This window comes from Biomphalaria glabrata, chromosome 2, assembly GCF_947242115.1.
Source record: "Biomphalaria glabrata chromosome 2, xgBioGlab47.1, whole genome shotgun sequence".
NCBI classification, from domain to species: Eukaryota; Metazoa; Mollusca; class Gastropoda; family Planorbidae; genus Biomphalaria; species Biomphalaria glabrata.
This window is the reverse complement of record NC_074712.1, coordinates 15,098,068-15,114,964: the sequence shown is the minus strand read 5'-3', so window position 1 is coordinate 15,114,964 and position 16,897 is coordinate 15,098,068. Positions and strand designations below refer to the sequence as shown.

The 16,897-nt window shown below is 38.2% G+C and overlaps 1 protein-coding gene across 1 annotated transcript in view; it reads left to right on the top strand.

Moving 5' to 3' along the window:
• The first annotated feature begins 4,819 nt into the window (after window positions 1–4,819).
• The window catches only part of LOC106059824 (synaptotagmin-15-like), a 289,123-nt gene continuing 277,045 nt past the window's right edge, over window positions 4,820–16,897 (top strand). The window contains exon 1 of the mRNA XM_056019264.1: window positions 4,820–4,998. The gene's annotated coding sequence lies outside the window, so the exon portion shown is untranslated. The remainder of the gene's footprint in view (window positions 4,999–16,897) is intronic.

Genomic DNA, 16,897 nt, shown 5'->3' with positions numbered 1-16,897 from the left:
CACACCTCAAATAGACCATGATGAGCATCTCAAATAGATCTTGTTTCACACCTCAAATAGACCATGATGAGCAGCTCAAATAGACGTTGATGCACAGGTCATATAGACCTTGATGCACAGGTCATATAGACCTTGATGCACAGGTCATATAGACCTTGATGCACAGGTCATATAGACCTTGATGCACAGGTTAGATAGACGTTGATGCACAGGTCATATAGACCTTGATGCACACTTCAGATAGACCTTGATGCACAGGTCATATAGACCTTGATGCACACTTCAGATAGACGTTGATGCACAGGTCAGATAGACGTTGATGCACAGGTCAGATAGACGTTGATGCACAGGTCAGATAGACGTTGATGCACAGGTTAGATAGACAGCTCAAAGTAATTATTTGATAAACATCTGGCACTGATCATGTTTACGTTCTCAACTTTTGATTGAAACATTTCATGGAAACTAACAAAACACAATGTCACGAACTTATGCTCAACAGAAAGCAACAACAACAACATTGTTTATCTTCCTTTAAATTAGTTGTCTCCCTTTTAAGTCGTCATTGATAGAGGGGAGAGAACTCTAAACCTTCTTTTTTTTTTTAAAGTCCAACCAATTTAAAAAAAAATAAATCTTTTCACCGTCGACTGAGCGTAGCTCTATGAAAGACCACATTATAATTGTGTTGAGCTAAAAAGTTTGTTTTTCTCAAACCTTAGTAGGGGAAGATTAATGCTGAATACTGAGCGAAGAAAAAAAAAGAAAAAAAAAAAGAATAATGCTCCGAAATGTCAGTGAGTCTGAGGAAGAAAAACTTAAATTATTAAAACGTTTAATGTGTATTTTTGTGAAATTTTGTTGAAATATGAACTGACAAGGCTCCTTTAAGGGGTAAAAGGGGGCTCTATCAAGGGGCTCTAGAGCGAGCCGTAATAAGCAGAACTTTACGAGGCTCCAACACGATAAGATTGTGCTTATTCAAGGATCCCAGACCAAAACCTCAATAAAACACTTGAAGGGGAACTAAAGAAATGTAACAATAATCAGATACAGGTCCTTGAAAAAACTCACATGTATCCTTTACAGGCCCTTTAAGAGTAATACTGGATTGTGTCGGAGTCCCAACAACCCAGAACAACACAAGTAAACAACTTGAATAAACCGAGACCCAGTTTATTCGTTGAGATGATATTTAAAACCGAGACATAAATAAAACATCAGACGTCGCAAGCACGTGGCACGCCGTCTGCCCAGAATCAGTGAAAAACAAATCACGTGGTCAGCAGCTAGACGTTTAGAATGCTGCTGGGATTAGCGTCTTTCCCTAAATTTACATAATCAAAATATCATGTTTTATAAGCAATCAGCACTTTTCTAGCACTATAATACTTACAAAAATGCTAAGATGCCTGACAAAGGTGCTATGATACCTAGCAAAGGTGCTAAAATGCCTAGCAAAGGTGCTAAGATGCCTAGCAGAGGTGCAAAGATGCCTAGCAGATATGCAAATGTACCTAGCAATATATCGATACACCATTTCTTTGGGTACTGTTTACATGCCAATACATCCTTTATGAGTGAGACAAGACCTGGGGGTGTTCACACTTGACTGCCTGACGAAAGACGTGACCTGACATTGGAGCCCTTGTCCTTCTTTTGTCGGACGTCTTGCAGCCCAAAGTTGACTGGAGAAGTTTCTATCTCTGTTCTGAAAGTTGGCGCTTTTTTTCTCTCAATATTCGGGTAATAAAAGTACCTCCCCAAAAGTCGTGATTATTACACGCTGTTGCTTGAAGAGATAGACTTGTGTTGTATCTTGAAGAGATAGGCTTGTCTTGTATCTTGAAGAAATAGACTTGTGCTGTATCTTGAAGAGATAGGCTTGTCTTGTATCTTGAAGAGATAGACTTGTGTTGTATCTTGAAGAGATAGACTTGTGCTATATCTTGAAGAGATAGGCTTGTCTTGTATCTTGAAGAGATAGACTTGTGCTGTATCTTGAAGAGATAGGCTTGTCTTGTATCTTGAAGAGATAGACTTGTCTTGTATCTTGAAGAGATAGACCTGTCTTGTATCTTGAAGAGATAGCCTTTTTTCTTGAAGAGATAGACTTGTTTCTTGAAGAGATAGACTTGTCTTGTATCTTGAAGAGATAGACTTGTGTTGTTTCTTAAAGAGATAGACTTGTGTTGTATCTTGAAGAGATAGACTTGTCTTGTATCTTGAAGAGATAGCCTTTTTTCTTGAAGAGATATAGACACCTTTGAAGTGGGCTCAAGGTTCGACACCCGACTCGAGCAGAGCTGTGTTTACTGAGCGCCTAAAACCTTCTCCCAGATGCCCCTGGTCCACAAATGAGATTGGACCATAGCGCTCTGAGAATATTATAAGCATAAAGTAGCGCTATATAAAAGCTATAATTATTATATTATCACAATGCACCAACCAAACTTAACTGTCTCCAACAGATGTCCATCTAGAAAGAATCAGGCAAAGGTGTAGCTAGGGTGGAGGGAGGGACGGGGCAATTTTGAAAATCCCCCCGGGCCCCAACTTGAGTGTGCCCCCAAATGAGTGTTGTTTTTTACATTAAATATTAAATATTACACCAAATGCAGGGGCCCCCAAAGAGGTCAAGCCCCCCCCCCCCCGGGCATTAAATGATGGCAAATTTCTATCTACGCCACTGGAATCAGGAGCGCCTCAGATCTTCAAATAAAAATTCACCTACGATTGAACCCTCGTTTCTCCAGCCTTTAGGCCACCACTTGAAAGACGAGAAGATTAATTAAAACTTGCAATTAGAAACGGTCGTCAATGTCGTCTCAAGATCATTGTTTAAAGTGTTGAAAACATAGATCAACACACAGGGGCGTAGCAATACATTTGGATTCGGGGGGGGGGGGGGCTCGGCCACTTTAGGGGGCCCCTACAATTTAACATTCGATATCATGACAGGAGATAATGTACTTAATAAATATATGTCTAATGTGTAGAATACATGCAACATGGTCACTAATTTACACAACAAAATGAATAGCTTAATATTTAATGTAAAAAAAATTCGGTCACTCATTTGGGGGACCCTCAAGTGGAGGCATGGGGGGATATTCAAATTTGGACATCCTCCTCCACCCCTAGCTACGCCACTGTCAACACTCGTGTGTCGGGATTAAAATAAAAACTCCAATAATATCAGCAACAGATTGTGGAGCGTAACTGATTCTCGCCTGAAATCGACCTGGCTTCAGTCCCTGGTTAGAAATAGACTTTCACTTGAGTGGTCTCTTGGACCTCTGGCATTAACCTTGACTAACTCGAGACCTGCTTCCAGACAGTGTTTCACAAGCTACAGAAAGTCACGTGATATCTCAGAGTTGTCTTCTCCCTCTGGTGGGTGGGGATGTCATAAAGTAGGTAAATATGGCGGATGCTGTGTTTACGTAGGCCAGTGCTAGTTGACCTTATAACATGAGATTGGGTGTTCGATAACATCAGACAATGAAGAAGGAAAGAAAAGGAAATAAAATGCAAGAATGAGTGAGATAGAGAGAGAGAAAGAGAGAAATAGAGAGAGACAGACAGACAGAGAGAGAGAGAGAGAGAAGAAAGAAGACAAGAGACGAATATTTGTAGTTATAATTACAAAGATAGAAAGAATTAAAGAAGTAAATAATTAATTCTAAAAAAACATAAAAAAAAGACACAAATATAAAACATGACAAAAAATGTAGAGCAAAGAAATGAAACAAAGGAAACAAAGAAAAACAAGGAGTAAGCCAGGGATAACAAAAGTATATAATAAAAGAGGAAAAACAATTGAAAGAAAAAAAAATCCTTAAAAAAAAACAACAAAAGCTTTTCTAAAGGGGAAGACTTCCATTATTCGATATCAAACAAAATAATTAGTTACCGATAATTTGTTGACTAACTTAGTATTTTATTTATTGATTGATTCATGTTTCGTTAGGTAGACTACAATAAATAATTGTTTTAAGTTTCAACTTGATTGGAGAAAGTGTGAGGAAGAATATAGCGGACTAGACCCAACAAATTAAGCTATAAATGTGAATACTGAAGAATCGATTTCCTTTGTTGGTATTGAACAAAATAATTAATTACCAGCAATTCATTGACAAATTGGTTACTTTTTTAATTGACTCATGTCTTGTCTGAGCCAAAAAATAAATGTGCGAAGTTTCAACTTGATCCATGAAAGGATGTTGGAGAAATAACGTGTACACACTTTTTTACCAGATAGACAGACAGAGATAGTTGATATAAGCTTTGTAAAACAGAAATGAAATAGAGAGTGAACTATTTAGACTGTAAAAAAAAGCTATACGATGGTATACAAATACTGAGAGAGAGAGAGAGAGAGAGTGAGAAATGGAGAGAGAGAGAGAAATGGAGAGAGAGAGAGAGTGAGAGAAAAGAGAGTGAACAAGTAACTAAAAAAAAGAGTTAAAAAAACAATTCCTCCATTATTTAAGCGATGTGTGTTCAAACTAAACCAAATGTCATTTTAAAATGATTACAGTTTGAACAATTCTAACGGTAACGGCAAACCAGAGTTTTTAATGTTTGGCCAATTAGGTATTTTTTTTTTCATAAAGATTTACATCATTTGCCTGTCAAATTTCTTGGAACTGTCCACCATCCATTCACATTTTAAAAGAGAAATTTTAAAAAGCAATGCAATGGAATACAAAAGTTGAGAGAGAGAGAGAGAGACAGACAGACAAGACAGATAGACACAATCACGTTCCTATTGAGTGAAGAAGAGACAGTCTAGTCAGAAGGGGAGTTAATCGCGTGTTCAGTGCCAGGTCGCTAACCAGCCAGTGTTTCCACTTGAAGCTTCAGGAACTCTTCATTCAGTGAGGCACAGAACGACTGAAAGTGGTTCACTCTCACACAATCCGAAGTGTCTCCTGGATAAGATAATTGTTTTTCTATCACACCCTAACCCCAGGGATTTCTTCAATTAAACAGGTTGGTCATTTGTCAGTCATGTATCACTGATTTGTCACTCAAGTGTTAGTCATATGTCATTCATATTCCAATGAAGTGTTAGTCATGTGTTAGTCATGTGCAAGTCAATTGCCAGTCATGTGTCAGTCCTTTGTCTGTCTTGTGGTATTCTTAAGAAAGATATATTTATTTCCTCATTAAATACTTGTGTGTGATTTAAGGCCGAGAAATAGTGTTAGTGATTGAATCCCATTGAATGCTTATTTTTATGTGTGGCTGAGTGTCATAAAGTAAAACGTAAGTCAGAAGGCTTGAGTTCGAATCTCCATGTAGATAATGGAATTTTTCAATACGAGATTTGGCTCAACCTGTGTCAGCTGTCACCTTAAGGCAGCTCGAGAACATTCTCCCTACATAATCCCTCACATGTCCAGAAAAGAGTTTAGATCACAGTGCACTGAACTAGCTTATGATCATACAAGACCCGCTATCCGCTCAGTAAAAACAACTCTGCTCTAGTCATGTGTCAAACCTCGAGCCCCCTTCATAGGTAGCCATGCCATTTCAAGTTCAAGCTTACTTAGCCCCTAGACCAAGCTTAATAATAATAATAATAATATCGACAAAAAAACGAAAACTCCTCAACCATCCTTGACATCGCAATACCACTATATCATAATATATGAAAAACTGAAAGTGAATAACGAACCAGATATGAAAACCTTAAAACTTTAGCTTGGAGATGAAGCGACTATGGAAATAAACTAAAATAACAACATACTCTGTGGTTATATTAGCCAAAGGGAAAGTCACAAGTGAGATCACAGACGCATTCGGGGCCCAAAACACTCCTAGGAAGATTCTCGTGACCTGTTTCAGACCTGCCATATCACCATTCGTAAGCCTCCATGCACTAAGGCTCGTGCCTCAGAAATTTCTCAGTGGACACTGTTAAGTGGACTACAATGAATTTTGTTTCCCTCTAGAGAAGGTCGATTTGCGCCCCCCCCCCCGGCCTAGGTTTGGAAAAAGTGGACTAAGAGAGAGATAGAGAGACTTTATGTTATATTCATTAGTTATAAATATAATTTTTTAGCACCTTACAATTTGTATATGTGCTCTTCACTTCTATGCATACTTTTTTTTCGTTCTTTCTTTTTTTCGTTTTTGCCTCTCTTTTTTTTTTTTTAACAACATCCACCTCTCTCTCCCCCCCCCCCCTCCCGTTCAAAACACTCTCACAAAAGTACTGTATAAATATTCTCTTAAATAATTTGATAGAGGTCCTTACGCAGAATCGACATTCTAGGGTAAGTCTATATAGATCTATGTACTTATGAAGGAGTCAATACCACGCTATTTGTTCAGCACTAAACACCTTGCAGTGCTCGATAGAGTTATCCGTTACATAGTCATTCACATTAAATTCATAGTCAAGTGCTTCTCTCTACCATGGCGTTTATTATGATTGATATTTAACCTCTGACGTTACCAAAACAACGTCGAAATAAATCAACGAGAGCAGTTCGCAATAACAATAGCACATCGTAGCACCTTCTAGCACAAGTTAGGCAAGGGAAAAGTACATCGATTGATATAAGGGAGACATCAGAGAGACAGACAAACAGATAGAAGACCGACAGACAGACAGAAGACCTACAGACAAACAGATAGAAGACCGACAGACAGACAGAAGACTGACAGACAAACAGATAAAAGACTGACAGACAGATAGACAGAAGACCGACAGATAGAAGACCTACAGACAAACAGATAGAAGACCGACAGACAAACAGACAGACAGAGACAGACAGAGTCATAGAGAACAACTGGACAGGGTTTAAATGTCAACGATGGCATAATGCGGTGATTCAGAACGCGAAGAAAACTTGTTTTTAAACATTCTTGCCTATAGCAACACAATTTCTTTTAGAATAACATGTCTATCGTGAAGTCAATGTTTACATCTCACTCTTTCTCTCTCTTTATTTATATATCCATCTATATAAGTGTGTTGTTTCTATACTTAGTGATAAGGTTTACACGTGGTTAGAGTTTTTCACTAAATACAAAATATATTTTGTAGTGACCACTAAATACAGAATATATTTTGTAGTGACCACTAAATGCAGAATATATTTTGTAGTGACCACTAAATACAGAATATATTTTGTATTGACCACTAAATACAGAATTAATTTTGTAGTGACCACCAAATACAGAATATATTTTGTACTGACCACTGAATATAAAATATATTTTGTAGTGAACCCTGAATAGAAACTATATTTCGTACTGACCACGTGTGACCACATTGCTAGTGTTTATCTCTAGAGCTGCTCTAATTCTCTCGGGAAATAAAAACTGTGAAAACAAAGAGGTCGACACCTAAATTGACTTTTTCCCCCTCAGTTCTGAATTTAAGAAAAAAAAAACTTGACAAGGTAAAACTTGCATTCGTTAACTGGAAATGAGTTGAGCCACTTAAAATAGTTTTTAAAATAAATCGACCAGAATACATAAAATAGCATTGCACACCGGCTACATTGATTTGTTCCCAGGCTACATATTGTTTCTCTACGACGGAACATCCATTCCTACATTTTGGTCTATTTAAATTTCCACTAAACGGGCCACACTTCAACTATCCATGGCCATGACACACTTTTTTTTAGGGCGTGATATTTAGTATCTGTTTTAGAACAGCCCGCTATTTCCTTCTCTCTCTCTTTCTCTCTCTGTCTCTCTGGAACCTCCTTTTCTTTTTTACAAAGCTCACTCCGTCTGTCTGTCTGTCTGGTAGACATTTCGTTCACGTTATTTCTCCATTTTCGGCCCTTTTTTATTATAATGATACACCCCCCCCCCCACCGCTCTTGAGTTCTATATATTTAATTTAACACCTTTGGTTAGTTTTAACATTGTATATAGATTGATGAATAAATAAATAAATAAATATTGTTACGTATTTCTGAATCTTCTGGCTAGATGTATTAGTTGGCACACAAATAAAAACACTGTAAAGAACTTGACGACTAAACTTTCAGTTTCATATAACTTTAATGACTATTAACTCTAACAATTCGTTACTGTAACATGTAGCGTAGAAGACTGTACAATATCTGTCAGTTTATAGTTAGCTATACTTCGTTGCAATTCATCTCTTCACTTCGTTGCAATTCATCTCTTCTCAACTTGCATCGAGCCGTGTTCCACAGAACAGACCAACGACACACTTCCCAGTGTCGCTCCAGGTCTCCCAAAGCTGAACCAAGTCGTACTCAAGTCTACCGAATCAGAGCCGCACACGTCTTACATCGACTGTATCGACTGTAACGCTCAAGTCCACTGTAGTTCGCTGTATAGACCTTAACGACAGTAGTCCAATCCAGTTAACTCTACCCTAGTTAACTTGCATCGAGTCGTACACATCTCTCTTCTACTGTCTCGCACAGTAGACAACAGTACCGACGACTCACTCACGACTCACTTTCACTCTGGCTTATATAGAGTCCCTAATCGCTTGTCCAAAGTTGCACAAACACGGCTAGTATCCTCTGAAATAACACGTGAGGAAACGTCACATCTTGTCTTTGTTTATATATGTAGATTCCAGAAAACATCGGCTGCAGTGTCATCTTGCCGGGGTCACAAGTTGTGACCTCTATCTGTCACTGGACATTGCTAGTACCTTCTGGAATAACACGTAAGGACACGTCACATCCTGTCTTTGTTGATACATGTACATTCCAGAGAACACCCGCTGCTGTGTTATCTCATCGGGGTCACACGTTAACCTCTTCCTGTCACTGGTCATTTGTAACAATATATAAATATCTATATATCTATTTGCATGCATTTGTCATAGGCCCAGCAATGTGTACGGTATTAGACACCGCACGCCACCAGTTTCAGGTGTATAAGTAGAACGATACATTTTGGAAGGCCTCAAGTCAATGAAATGCCCCCCCCCCCGGCTAGATGTATTTGGTATTGTTGTCTCCATAAGAAAAAAAAAAGAAATTCTCCATTTGATTGTATTAATTGTAATCGTTTATTTGAATCCATTGGAGTGTCGAGAAAAGACTGTGCTATAGAGTTATAGTTACAATCTTATCTACACACGCACACGGACAAAACACTTAGCATTCCTTGCTCTCTCTCTTCAAAGACATAGACTTTCTGTTGTTATTAAGCAAATTTCTGTTCTTAACTAAAAGGAAGCGGAAATGAAAATACAATGTGACGTAAGACTAATTAAAAATAAGTTGATTAGGGGATAAAGAAAAGTGAATTTTCTTGAAAAATAAGAAATTCTTTTTTTTTTTGTTACATCTATCTAATCTTCAATAAAGAATGCGTCTTTTTGGGAAATTAGCCCATAGAATGCATAGACTTATATATCTACTACTAGACTGGAAACTGGAAATAAATTCTTATCCGCGACTGATCGATCGTGAACTTTGTGTAGAAAGTTGGATCAAGGCGTTGTTTTGTCAAGTAGTTCAAAGAAGTCAAGTTGTTGTTTTTTTTCAACCCCAACCTATGTAACATATAATTTTATTTTTTAGATCTAGATCTAGTAATTGATTACCAAAAACTCACAAAAAATCACAATTTAGTGTTGCATTCAGTCTTTTGATACAGAAGATTATGTATCTAAAATAATAATTATGAGAAGAGACTCTTTTTTTTAATATTCATTTACTAGATGTAGATTTCAAATTAAATTATATGTTACATAGGTTAGGGTTGGAAAAAATAGCCTTTACTTCTTTTAACTACTTTACTTGATCCAAATTTCTAAAAAATATTCAATTTTTTTTTTTGTATTGTTAAAAAGTCTCCATGTTCAGTCTAGATATAGCATATATAAGTCTATGCCTTAACCTTAATAGAAGGCTTGTGGTTTTCCACAATATGCAGCGTTCAGGCGGCGAATCTGTCAAAAACGTGTCGTACCGAGCACCTTGGAGGTAAACAAAAAAAACCTGTGTGCGAAATTTCATGCGAATCCGTAAAACAGTTGGTGAAATCTCTTGATACATAAATCAGTCAGTGAGTGTTATTTATGCGATTATAATAAAAGTGACGAATGTTAAATACTTTAGGTTAAAAACTCATTTTGTTTTTAAACTTTAAACTTTAAACCATTGAATTTAAAAAAAATACTTGTCACTTTTTTGTCCCCGTTGACGCGACCCTATCTCTGTTTACATTGGCATGGCATTGATTGGTCATTGGTAGACCAGCTACCTTGCTCCCTAAACCAAACCAAGAATTTCCGATGATTTTGTAAAAAAAAATTTGTTAATCAGTTCTCAGTTTTTTCAAAACAATGCATAACTCCAGCCAAATGCACAAAGAACTTTCAAACGATTCCCCATAATTTTATAACAGGTTATTGTCAAACGAACACAGCTGTTTCTTGACAGCGTCGGATGATGCGTAGGATAGGGGGGTCTAAGAGAGAGGGGAGAGAGAAAAGGGGCGATCCATAGTGTGATGATTTCTTCAACTCATTGATCGCTCAAAGATTTGTGCTACTCCAGGCAATCGTGATTTTTACAATCGACCTGATTTCTGATAGCGACGTCCGTTGTATAGAAACTTCTGACACGACTGACATGACCTGATATGACTTGACATGGCTTTAAATGGCATCGTCAGTGACACGAAGACAAGTCAGCGATAATTTTTAAAAATTAACATTTGACGATCTATCTATCTATCTATCTATCTATCTATCTATCTATCTATCTATCTATCTATCTATCTATCTATCTATCTGTCTGTCTGTCTGTCTGTCTGTCTGTCTGTCTATTGTAATCTTTACCTATTTGTAAGTTATTTTTGTGTTTCTAGTTTTTTAAAAACAACATTGGGTGTGATTCCGTAACTTTTGAACAAAATCTGTTTCGGAGAATCGAAGCGGCAATGCACCACATTAACCCTTTGATCACTGAGGTGGATTTCTTCAGTAGAATAATCGTGGACAAGGTGCTCTTCGCCCCTTAGTTCTGTCTGATGCTTGCTTAATGTTGTGACTATTACTGGGTTAGGTCATACCGTTATTCGTATCACAGATCACCGTGCACTACTCACCATTTAATGCGGCCGAAGGCGGCGTACCTCGCGGAATTTCTTCATATTCCTATTACGAGGAAGTACCACCATTCCCAATCCTGGGTCGGATGTCAGTTCTCTTGTGTAATGGGAGACGGCATTTTGGACTGGCTACCGGATCAATGTTAAATACCAACTCCGGGCCCTGGAGTACAGTTGCTTTGAATGCGTTGACTTTTAGGAATCTTTGAGCAACTCAGGACCAGTTCTCGGTTCGTCAGCCTATCTGCTTCCGTATAACAGAAGTTTCCACCAATGCGCTACATTGAGGTCACGGGAACTGGTCTCCTCGGGGCGTCTTAACAATGACTACGTAAAGATTTGCATTTTACTTCCTTCCCAACCAGTTTTCTTTTTTTTTAGTAGCGGTAGCCTTAGGGACCTTTTGCACAGGATCAATCTTCATGCAGTTTAGTCTTCCCTATCGAGCCAGTACCTCTCCGCGTCATTAGCTCTCACAAAAATAACAAATAACAAATAACAAATAACAAATAACAAACGTCTACGCTATCAGAAAAATAAATCTTATGTGAACTGAATGACTCGCACCTCCCCCGCCAGGCTATTAAAGAAAACATTCACACTGCTTATAGCGTTGTTAGATGGCTTTTAATTGCAGCAAGTCAACGGGGGCTAAATGTCACATCAGAGCTCGGCCAGAGAACTCAGCATCCTGGCATGCAGAGACGACATCGGCTGCAATACTGACATTTATTTATCGACTTTACAACACAACACGGTGTACAGCAGGTTTGTACTAATTTGCAAATCCTGGGCTACATTCGAACCTTCGTGTTGCACTGTGCGGCCCGCCAAGAGAAAATTTATTTAGTCAATTTAAAACAAAATTTGCAAATTGTATTTATATTTTGTCAATGTTAAATGAACAGTGTTTCTTCTTGGAAAGCTTGGTCGAGAGGCTAAGTACGCTTGAACTTGGCTCTTTACCTATGAAGAGGGCTCGAGGTTCGACACCTGATTCCAGCAGAGTTGTTTACTAAGCGCTTAGAAGAGGGGGATTTAACTGCAAAAACGCCTGGTAGGGGTTTTTAAACTCAAAACCCCCTTGGATGTGCTGGGGCAAGTAATGGTTTAGTATTACAATCTCACCTAAAATAAACAAAATCAAAGTAAAAAATCAGTCACTAAATTCCGATTCCCCCCCCCCTGCGGGGAGGGATTTCATTTCGGGGGGGGGGGGTTGAACCCCAACTCCCCCTGGCTACGCCCATGATAAAAATACTTAAAATAACAACAACAACAGCAAAGCTTATATTAAGTGTAATTGTAGTTTGGATCAGTCCTATAACTACGTTTATAATAAATCTAGACTAACAAATAAATAAATCTGTCCAATTACAAATATGTTGTTGAGAAAGAAGGGGGTTATCTAAATTAATGCATTTGAAATATACTTAAAAAAAAACACCAGTTATTCGAGTTGAATTCGAACTCGAGGTCTCTAGCCTCCTTGTGCCAATACACTAACTACTGATTTGTGTTTTGTCAGGTACAAGAAATAATGGTGCGAAATTGCTGCTTGGGGTTAGGGTTAGGGTTAGGGTTTGGTTTTGGAAAAATTAAGTGTACACTTTTGACCTGACAGAAAGACAAAGTGAGTTGATAGAAGCTTTGTAAAAAAACCTAAATCAAAAAAAAGGACATTAAAATCGGAAAAATCATTGCGCACTAAAGAACGAGAACTATAGGTGACTATTTTTCCCGATTCCAGCCCATTTATTATGCCAGTTGGTGCCTCTGCGGAGAGTCAGAGAATTTGGCTGTGCACCTCTTTTGACAGTGTTCAGAGTTCCGAGAGATACGGGGAGACTAACCTACGATGTCACGTGGCTTGTATGGGAGCTATGAGGTACTACGTCACAGAGCAGAGTTTCTTACCAGGGCACTGCGGGGAGGCATAAGCCATCTTTCTCGTCACCAAATGAGGTTCAACCCCAATCCCCATGTCTCATTCCTAAAATTTTTAGGGTAAAGTGCACGCGATCGGTTGTTGTGATGGCCACATGACACACTCGTTAAGCGTGGGCCAAAGAAACATATGACTTTTGCATGTAAGGTTTGAAAATGTTGATTTAATATTTTTTTCTCAGTAATGTGATGTACCTCTTGACGTCTTAGTGCATAGGTTGGGGTGGGGACCGCACAAAAAAAGTGTGGCCGGATATATATATATATATATATATATATATATTGTTATGACTTTGCCATGCGCACCGCCATCCAAGATAGTGCAGAAAGAAGGTGCGCACTATCAGTGACCAGACAAGTCGGATGTTGACATAAGAGACTAACGATTTCCGCCCAAGGAGAGAGCCAATATGGACATGCTGTACTCAAGGCAGATGCCCTTTGTGTTTGTCATGTCTCTATGTAAATAAACGTCTATGTCCTCGTTGAGTTGCCTCACTTCAGTTATTACAATTGGTGTCAGAAGTGGGATTATAGGCAACTCAACGAGAGGAGGTAGGATTTACAATGGCAGCTTTGACACAATTAGACCAACTCTCGGTTAGAGAGCTTAGGAAGGAACTTCGTAACCGATATGAGATAATTGGTGGTACCAAGGAGGTGCTTACAGCTCGTCTCCGGCAAGCCTTGATTGATGAAGACGAAGATCCTGAGACCTACCTATTTGAAATTAAATCGGAGATTCATGAGCTTATTGGCAAGATAAATGAAGGTATTGATGTAATGTGTGAACAAAGTAAAAGTATGGGGAAAAAGGTAGATAAAATGGTGTCTCGAGTAGACTCGTTGGTAAAGGAGCAGTTGCCTGTAGACTCGTCGGTAAAGAAGTTGCGTGGTCAAGACTGTGGCTGCACAAACAGTGGTGACGGAGACGCTGGGAAATGAAGCGCCGTCTGTGTCTGTGTTGTGGGCAAGTCTTGTGGTTGTGACTTTCAAGACGAGAAACGTGACAACGATTGCTGTGATGATCTCAACGAGATGTACCGAATCGAACGGAAAGAGACAAATGAAGAAACTGAAGACTGTTATGTGCCTGAAGCGGATGTTCCTGTTGTACCTGTTACCAGTACCTCAATGAGCCTGACGGAGCAAGACAACGTTGGGTCTGCGTTCAAGCCTGTTGCTATGGACCTTAAAGACCTCTGCCTATCTGTCGGTGCTCACGAGGGAAATTCGAAGCTTGACAACTGCATCCAGAAGTTTAGCATGAACTGTACGTGCGGCGCATCACACATAGAATTTAGATGCCAAGAAAACCACCAACAGGTCATATGTACTTCTACCATCATCATCGACATTGGCATAGATGAATGTCAATCAAACCACTCTAAATCTGAGCTGTCAAGAGGAAGACATTTTCCACTTGAACCTGAAGAGACCTATCTTCTGGACGTAAGACTGTTGTCTGAGGATGACTGCGGTGCATTGGACTTTGCTTGCAACGTGGCTGCAAGCGAACCTGCAGCTCCCTTGAGAGGCGTCTGTCGGGAAGGTCTGCTGAGACAGCGTGTCCGATCAACGGCTGTGCTGAAGAAAACAGTGCTCGACCCTATCTCTTTGTGTGGCAAACGGCCACGTCATTATCGCAACAACAGCCTGGTCAACTGGAGAAAGAGAAAGCGGCACTGGAAGAAAACAATGCGGATGGCCTCGTGGGGAACACGCTCCCTGCCGCCTGTGGCTCCCACTGATCGACCTCCACCTGAACTGTCAAACCTCAGCTGCAGTGTTTCTTTTCGGGACGAAAAGTGCTAAGACGGGGGCAATGTTATGACTTTGCCATGCGCACCGCCATCCAAGATAGTGCAGAAAGAAGGTGCGCACTATCAGTGACCAGACAAGTCGGATGTTGACATAAGAGACTAACGATTTTCGCCCAAGGAGAGAGCCAATATGGAGATGCTGTACTCAAGACAGATGCCCTTTGTGTTTGTCATGTCTCTATGTAAATAAACGTCTATGTCCTCGTTGAGTTGCCTCACTTAAGTTATTACAATATATATATATATATATATATATATATATATATATATATACTCAAAAATTAATTAGAAAAATACGAAAGATGTCTTTTGTTTCACTTTGTACTGTATTTACATTTAATTTTTTTTTAAACTAGCAATTGAACCATAAAAAGAGATAGAATGTTCTGAAACTAGTTTAGTTAATATTTTAAAACTATTGTTTTTGTCTTAGCCATCACAACCTTAGACCACAAATGTACTATTGTACTTAATGTAAAATATTTAACTGTTTTCACTCATGCGTGATGTTCCCGAACTGTGGAGCTAGCTTACTGAATGTTATCTTCGTGGCTGCTGTCAAGTTTCAGTCAGTCAGCATCGACCTGTTCTTACACTTGTTTATTTTCAAACAATAAAATACCAGCTCGAGGATTTACGTGGGCCCGAATAATGTGAAAGTTTAGCAGCAAAGTTTTTTAAAGTGTGAACATGCAACTTCTGGCACCAATAAAACTCCAGAGGAAGATCTGACTTGAGCCTTCACTTTCAGGACATAATTTGCTTGAAGCTATGTCCACTGGAGCTGAATCAGCTTATGAAAGAAATGGTGAAACGAGGGTATTGAAAACTGTTCCAAGTTTTTGACCATCAGCATTGTTTTAAGACAAATATTTATTTTGTTGTTATCTATCTATCTATCTATCTATCTATCTATCTATCTATCTATCTATCTATCTATCTATCTATCTATCTATCTATCTATCTATCTATCTGTCTGTCCGTCCGTCCGTCCGTCCGTCTGTCTGTCTGTCTGTCTGTCTGTCTGTCTATCTATCTATCTATCTGTCTATCTATCTATCTATCTATCTAGCTATCTATCTATCTATCTTATCTTATCTATCTATCTATCTATCTGTCTATCTATCTATCTATCTATCTATCTATCTATCTATCTATCTATCTATCTATCTATCTATCTATCTATCTATCTATCTATCTATCTATCTATCTATCTATCTAACTTATCTATCTATCTTATCTATCTATCTTATCTATCTATCTATCTATCTATCTATCTATCTATCTATCTATCTATCTATCTATCTATCTATCTATCTATCTATCTATCTATCTATCTATCTATCATATAGGGAACATTGCTGTAGTGTTTTTTTATGCGCTATGTATACTATGATTAATATATACCAACCATAGACATAAATAAATATAGACTGGCAGTAGGAAGTTATTTTTATTTGGGGGAAGTCAAATATGTTTTATGTACTATATCTATGTGAAAAAAAAAATGGCGGCGATTGAGCTATAAATTCTAGGACTAACATTTCAGCCAATATATACCTTTGATCTTTAGTTTTGAAAAGTACAAAACTGCCATATTCCCAATATTTTGTCTTTGTTTCATAATCATAGACATAGGCAAATATATATAGGTTTGTGATGTGGATCTACAAACTGATCTTTTCCCAAATATTTCCGATAATAATTTGTTCTATATATGTCTATGGTACCAACACTTTATGATTTTTTAAAATGTATAAGTAGTTAAAAATGTTTAGTCCTTTAGGTTTTTGAAAAAGTTTACATTTGTTGACTAAGCTGATTTTAACAATGTGCATATTTTTAGGTAAGTTGTTTTTTTTTAAATCATAAGTATTGGTGTTAATAAAATGGGGCATCAAAGATTCTGTGTGTGTCGTGTGCACAATGAATGGCCAGATAAAGATGATCATAATTCTATGCATCTTTAAAAAAAATAGTATTTGTAAAAAAAAACACCCATACATGGCTGAAAAACTATACGTAGATTAGATGCCATAATG